The sequence below is a fragment of the Dendropsophus ebraccatus genome, chromosome 5, assembly GCF_027789765.1.
Source record: "Dendropsophus ebraccatus isolate aDenEbr1 chromosome 5, aDenEbr1.pat, whole genome shotgun sequence".
NCBI classification, from domain to species: Eukaryota; Metazoa; Chordata; class Amphibia; order Anura; family Hylidae; genus Dendropsophus; species Dendropsophus ebraccatus.
In genome coordinates this window covers 74715031-74722705 of record NC_091458.1, presented here as the reverse complement: position 1 = coordinate 74722705, position 7675 = coordinate 74715031, and positions in this window count along the sequence as shown.

Here is a 7675-nt window from a genome sequence, read left to right as displayed (position 1 = left end):
CTTAGTAAAAGGAACCTCTAAAGCCTCTCTCTCCTCGCAAGATATAGACGGTATTTGAATCTTCTCCAAATAAGCTTCAATTTCAACATTACTACAGGTACACTCCGAGGTATAAAGATCTCTATAATATCTCTCAAAGACCTTTAGAATAACATCTGCGGATGTAGTAACCACCTCTCCATCTTTAATTGCCACAATCCTATGCTTCCATTCCTGTACACAAATAATTCTCGCTAAATATTTACCAGGGACTTCCCCCTCCACTCTATATTTTGCCTGAAGAAATTGGTTTTTAAATTCTAGATCTCTTAACCTCTCCTGTTCCCACTTCTCCCTCTCCAACGTCCATGCATCCCAATCCTCCCTCAAATGTGACACTCTATACCTCAGCTCTTTTTCATGAACAGCGTCATAAAGTTTTTCCAGTCTCAACTTTTCCTGCCTTTTTCTATAGGAGATTCTATGGTGAAGAAAACCTCTTAACATGGCCTTATAAGCATCCCAAACATAATTAATTGGAGCAGATCCCTTGTTATCCAAAAAAAAGTTATCAGTCTCCTTCTCTAAATCAATATCAAGGTACTGTAACCATATGGGATTAATCCTAATTGGTTGGACCTCCCTCCTTTCCTCTAATTCTATGGTTATACCCAAAGGGGTGTGGTCTGAGAAACCTCTTTTTCCAAATCCAATTTTACTTACAATACCAATTGCCCTATCATTCCCAAGTGCCAAGTCAATCCTCGACATTTTTGCTGGTTTTGTGCGTTTTATTCACACAGGAATACTCCTGCTTATCACCCATTTTTACTCTCCAAATATCCCACCAGCCCAACTTATCAGATATCCTTTTTAAAGGGGATTGGGATTCTATCACTTCTATTCCTTTCATCCTCAATCTATCCCTAGAATCTTCAAACATTGCATTAAAGTCCCCGATCCAAATCACAGGACACTCAGCCATTGAATTCACAATATGATCAATTTCAAGAAAAAGAGTCTGAGTAAAGGGAGGGGGGAAATAAACTGCCGCCAAGACCAACTCCACTTGTTCACATATCAAATAAAGAATGACATATCGACCATACGTATCCACTTTGTGTTTTAATATTTTAACTGACAAGGCTCTATGGATAAGTATAGAAACCCCCCTTGAATAAGATGAGAAGAGTGATATGTTTCATGAGCCCACCTCTTTTTTATCAAGTGTATGGAATCAGTAGACAAGTGTGTTTCTTGTAAGCAGACTATCGCCGGTAAGTATCTATTGATAGCATCAAATATAGCAACCCGCTTTCTTCTATCAGCCAATCCCCTTATATTCCAAGATAGCACATTGAACCTACCCATCTCGCTCTATCCCCCTCACTGGGCCTAAGCTAAAGTCATTATCCCATAATATTCCCATACTACAGTCCATAAAAGTAGGGTATAGGGAAATAAAGAGGCGGAGATTTGGAAAAGAGGGAGGTAGAGTAGATGGGGAGCGAAAGAAAATAGCCATGGGAGAGGTACGGAAAGGAGCAACAGACCAAAAAAAAAAAAAAAACCCCTAATGGCCCTATGGATTCCGGGGCAGAAAACTGTCCTTCTCATCCAAGAACCTCTAACTCCGCCCGCCATCCCGCCACCCTCGCCCTCCTCCACACACCAACTCAAAACCTAATACTGATGTCCCTCATCTTCTCATTTTAAACCCTTACTGTCTGCCCACTGGCAAGCGTCATCAGGATTTTCAAAAAAGTGGGCTTTTTCTTCATAAATTACTCGGAGCCTAGCTGGGTATGTGAGAGAGTACTGAATACCTGCACTCCTCAACCTTTTTTTAACTTCAATAAAGCTCGCTCTCTTTTTATTTGTATCATAGGAGTAGTCAGGGTATATGGCAATCTTATTGTTGTTAAAGAACAACTCTTGGTCTTTCCTATTTAGTTCCAGGATTAAATTCCTATCTCTATAAAAGAATAATTTTGCCAGAATGGGCCTAGGTTTTGCACCCGGGGGGTTAGATCTAACAGGCAGCCTGTGGGCACGCTCGATTCCAAAAAATTTAGTCAAACCGCCCTTCCCAAAGTTCAAAACCAACCAGTTATAAATAAACTGAGCACAGTCCCTTCCCTCACTCCCCTCCGGGAATCCTATCAGCTTAATATTAGATCTACGGGCTCTGTCTTCTAGATCAATAACTTTCCTGGTATTAGATTCAGATTCTTTCCTCAGTTTTTTAACCTCATTAGTCATTGCCTTCTGAGAGTCTTCAAGTTGGGAAATTCTCGTCTCAACTTCGGTTACCCTCTCTCCCATCTTTCCTAAATCGGAGCGAACATATGACACCTCTGCCTTTAGACCACCCATCTGAGATAGTATTTCAGAGACTGAGTTGTCCAATTTCTGGACAGTTTCCAAAATCTTAGTTAGTACATCCGGCTGTTCACAGTATCCCACCGACATCACACCACCCTGCAACAACTCCCCTTCTGGTCTACTTTCTTCACACAAAGATGTATCTATCTTATCTCTATGATCACTCAAAGATGTCTGGAGAAATTTAGCGATCTTCAAACTACCTCCTTTACTACTTTGGGAGGACAATGTAGAAAAACCTCCCGACTTGCCACTATTAGACTCCTCCATCCTCTTCTTTGGTGCCATTCTTTCCTATTTTTACCTTGATTTTCACCTTGTTTTTCTTTTTTTTTTTCTTTTTTCTTTTCTTTTTCCCCCGTTCCTCCCCTTTTTCCCTTCCTCCCCTCTCTCTTTCTCTCCTTTACTTAATTTATATATAGATCACCAACCAACAGAAATCATTAATATTACACCTTATCTAATACAAATAATCCCTTGGGGAAATTCGTACTCAGATTACAATCTAATAGATAAAGTTCATATATGTACACCTAGAGAAAGAAAAAGCAATTCATATATCTACAGATTAGGGCAAGGAGCAATCTAATAGATAAGGTTCATATGTGTACACCTGGAGAGAGAAAAGGCAATTCATATATCTACAGATCAGGGCAAGGAACAATCTAATAGATACAGTTCATATATGTACACCTAAAGAGAGAACAGGCAATTCATGTAGCTAGGCACTGAAAGAAAACCAAGTAGTTGTCCAGGGCGACGGAAATGTCAGTCAGTAGTCAAGAGCCCAGAAGAGAAAAAAGTTCATGTGCATATATCCTGAACTGTTCCGAGATAATATGCTCCTTAACCAACCAGTCTTTCTCAATCACCGACCATAGACATGTACATGAGTAAAGTAAAAAAAAATTTCATAGACAGGGCAAGCACTTCTCCATATCTTGATTTTAAATGAATTAGACAGATCTCACCCTAGTAGCGTTATCGCTCATCCATAGTCTCCTCGCGAGCAAAAAAATCCATCCGACCCTCGGCTTGCCCGTGCTGACTCCAATGCACTCCCGCTCTCCTTCTCCCCCGGTCAAATCAGGCACAACTCCAAAGTGCTTTCCTACTCCCCTCACGATCAGCAGGGCCGTCTCGGAACCTCAGCGGCTCTGCTCCTCACGATCCCCGCACTGCACTCCGGCGTCCCACGTGGTCTTCAGGAAGCGGTCTCCCCCTCGTCATGCCTCATCACTCCTCGGCCCCTCCAGACCTCACCAGGCATGGACCCTCGCCACACAGAAAGAATACACCGCAGCCAAGCACCAACCACGCCGCCCTAGGTCAAGTACATCCCAGAGACATCACCGCTAACCAGCTCCTAGATTATCAGGTGCATGGAGGAGGACGGGAGCATGAGCGAACGCACGTCACGTCCGCTCACATAGCAAGCTCCTCCCCCCCAACATGTTGAACTGGAAGACAGAATTTATTGAAGAGAATTTGTCAGTACTCGGGCCCTACCACTGGTGCTGACAGTGTGCTGTAGTTGCTAGTCCCCTAGTGAGCATGGTACCTTTTGGTAATGTGTCGGTGGAGTGGATTATGCCCAATCTCACATCTCCTACTGTAATTTAGTGTCAAAGAGGAGTTTTAGCTCAGCATTTGTGCTACACTCTGGCACTTCTTGAGAAAGGCTACACATTGAGCCGAAACGTTGCATCTGGTGTGAATAAAGTGTGAACTCTTTTTTGGAAGTGCGGTCTCCATCTTCTCTTTGTACACTCTGGCACTTGTCACTCCTCCTTTCTCTCCTTTATGAATAATCACTGCTTCCCGGCCTCCTGCTGGTTCAGCTGCCAGTCAGTATCTGCCAACAGAGGACTGATCTGCAATCAGATATAGCTGAATCTCCTAACCTGTGAAGGAGCTGTGGTCTAGGGGCAATTCACCTGTCTAGAGAATACCAGCAAGTCTTTCTTTGATTCAAATCCCCTAATGGAAATGAAGTATAGGTCTATTTTTTTATTTTTTTTTCCCTCTCATTATTGTATATTTAAAAAAAAAAAAAATGCAAAGAATTCCCAATCAGGTCCAAATTAGTTTCGTTTTTTTTTTTAAATACAATGATGAGAAAAATATAAATGAATTTTAAAACACATTTGGACCTGACTGGGAATTCTTTGCACTTTTAAAAATGATACAATAATGAGAATAAAAGTTAAACTAAAGACCTATATTTCATTTTCATCAGGGGATTAAAACCAAAGAAAGACCTAGGGGGACATGTATGAAAAGGTATAAATGCCCTTTTTAGGTGCAGATGGGGCAAATTGGCGTAAAAATATTTGCAAATGGTATTTTTTCGAATATTTTTTTTGCATCTGCCCCATCAGCACCACCTTCGCCAGTGGGGCGAAGAGGGGGCGTTACGGGGGTGCGGCAGCATGCAGAGGTGGAAAAATGCTGCAACCTACTCCGGCTCTGAGTTGGCGTAGGTTTCAAACCTTTTGCACGGTTGGGCTCCATGCAATCAGGATTTATGAAGAGGCAGTGCGCCTCTAAATAAATCCTCTGAGCTCCGGAGCTGCGGGGACATTTGTAAGCCCAACGTAAAAAACGTCGGACTTCATGAATGTCCCGTCTGGTGGTATTCTCTAGACAGAGGATTTAACCCTAGAGCATGGCTCCAGTACATTTGGGTCAAGAGATTTAACTAAATCTGGGTGTTTTTTTCCCAGACATAAACTGCCTGCAGAGGACTGATCAGCAATCAGAGACATTGACTGACAGCTGAGCAAGCAGGAGGTTGGCAGCATTGATTATTCATGAGGAAAAGGGAGGAGGAAGGAGGTGTGGTGTACAGTGTCCATATTCGGACATAGTCAGAGTGAAGAATCATTTTTACACAAGTCTGACACCTGACCCCTGATTAGAACATAGTCAGAAGTCAAAGTCAGGAGTCATTTTGACACAAGTGTGACACTTGACTCTAAAACTCTGAGTATTGGAAACTTACTTCTGGTAACTGACTTCTGATAACTGACTTTTGACTTTGACTACTGACACCTGACTACTGACTTTGATTTCTAACTTTGACTACTGACTACTGACTTTTACTTCTGACTTTAATTTCTGACTTTGACTACTAATTTATGACCATTGACACCTGACTTTTGACTCCAGACTACTTATATCTGACTTCTGATCAAATAATATGTGAAATCTGATCTCTGAAATGTCAGTAGTTAGGTATTACAAGTCCCTATTCAGTTTGAGTTCCACTTTCACATCAATTGCTAGACAGCCCCTAGCTTGCAGTATTCAGGTAAAAAAATGAAGTGATATATGATCTCTGACTTGTCATAAGTGAGAAGTCAGGAGTGAGAAGTCCTGTCTCACTTGTTCCTGTTCATTGCATACAAAGCTTAGTTTTGAAACACTGTATTTGTTTTGCAAATAGATGACCTATTGCTGACCTGGAGAAGAAACATTGACTGAATGTGTTAATCCCTGTCGCTTCCCTGCGTGAAAAATAAGTGTCTGTGCAGGGCCGTTTTTACCGCCATGGGAGACTAAGGGCCGCACGGGGCGCCGGTCACAGTGATTGACTTTGATTGAGCAACATTTTCTACCTCCAGTCAGCAGCATCCAGCTGTGGAGCAGCAGGTTCAGCCGCACACATCCCATCCCTGCAGCTGCAGACAGAGCACTGGTGTCAGTATGCACTGAGCTCTAATATGCAATCACTGCGACCGACGCCTGTGCAGTCCCCAGTCTGAAATGGCGGTAAAAATGGCCCTGCACAGACTCTTATTTTTCATGCAGGAAAGCTTCAAGGACAACTCCGGCCTTGATTAAAAAAAAAAACTGAACTGAAGCTCCAGTTGGCGTCTTCATTTTTTTCTTCACTTCCTGGTTTGGTCTTTCTTATGATACACTTTGTCTCCTGTGATGACTAACTGACTCTGTAGAACTGTAAGATGGCTTACAGCTTGCTCAGCCAATCAGAGCTGAGTCATCTGACAAAGGGAGGCTGGCCTAACAGGGCTTAGACCAGTTTCCCTCTTGATGATATCATTGTTACAAAATGGCTGCAACAGAAAAGCCTGGGGTCAACAGTCATTAGGTAAGAATGAGTGTACTTCACTTCCTGTGGGGGGCTGAGGGGGAAAAGATCTGGAAGAGGGGAAGATAGGTGATTGTAATGTGTTTGTAATGTGTTTTAGTTACTGGGAAAAAGCTTTTCATTGGAGTTGTCATGTTAGGGCTCCACACATTAAGTCATCAACTTTAGTGCTTCTGCTCCAGGTCAGCAATGAGAGCAGGATAGGGCCTTTAGCGTTGTGCAAAACTGAAACAAATACAATGTTTCAAAACTCAGCTCTGTATGCTATGAACAAGTGAGGCAGGGCGTCTGACTTCTCACTCCTGACAAATCAGAGATCAGATATCACTTAATTTTGTTACCTGAATGATGCAAGCTAGGGGCTGCCTGGCAATTGAAGTGAATGTGAAACTCAAACTGAATAGGGACTTTTAATACCTAACTACTGACATTTCAGAGATCAGATTTCACACATTATTTTATCAGAAGTCAGGTATAAGTAGTCAGAAGTAAGGTCAGTTGAGTCAGGTGTCATTGGTCTGTAGTCAGAAGTTAGTTGCCAGTAGTCAAAGTTAGTAGTCAGTAGTCAAAGTCAGAAATCAAAGTGAGTAGTCAAAGTGAGTAGTCAAAGTGAGCAGTCAAAAGTCAGTAGTCAAAGTCAGAAGTCAGTAATCAACAGTCAAAGTCAGTAGTCAGAAGTCAGTTATCAGAAGTCAGTAGTTGTCAATACTCAGGTGTCACACTTGTGTGAAAATGATTCTTGACTTTGACTTCTGACTATGTCCTAATATGGAGACTTAAGTGGTGTGCCAGAGTGCAACACAAACACTGAGCCACAATTACTTTTTGACACTTCTTTACAGTGGGACCTGAAATTGTGCATAATTCAATCCACTGACCAATTACCAAAGGGTACCATGCTCACTAGGGGACAGCCAGCTATAGCATACGCATCCTCATTTTTTAAAATCTATAAAACAGGTTTTTATTTTGTGTATGCCGGGGGAAGTGTATACGGTAAGCACTTGTACCTGTAAGTTGTTGTTGCAATTTCTGTTTATTTTGTCGATACGTAAGCCACATGCAGCATGTAACCGGCAGTTTGAACAAAGGCATAGAGGTGCGGCCAATTTTTCCTTTTTTTAGCTACATCATACTGTCAGCACCTCGGGTAGGGCCTGGGTGCTGACAGATTCCCTTTAAAGCAAGTTAACAACT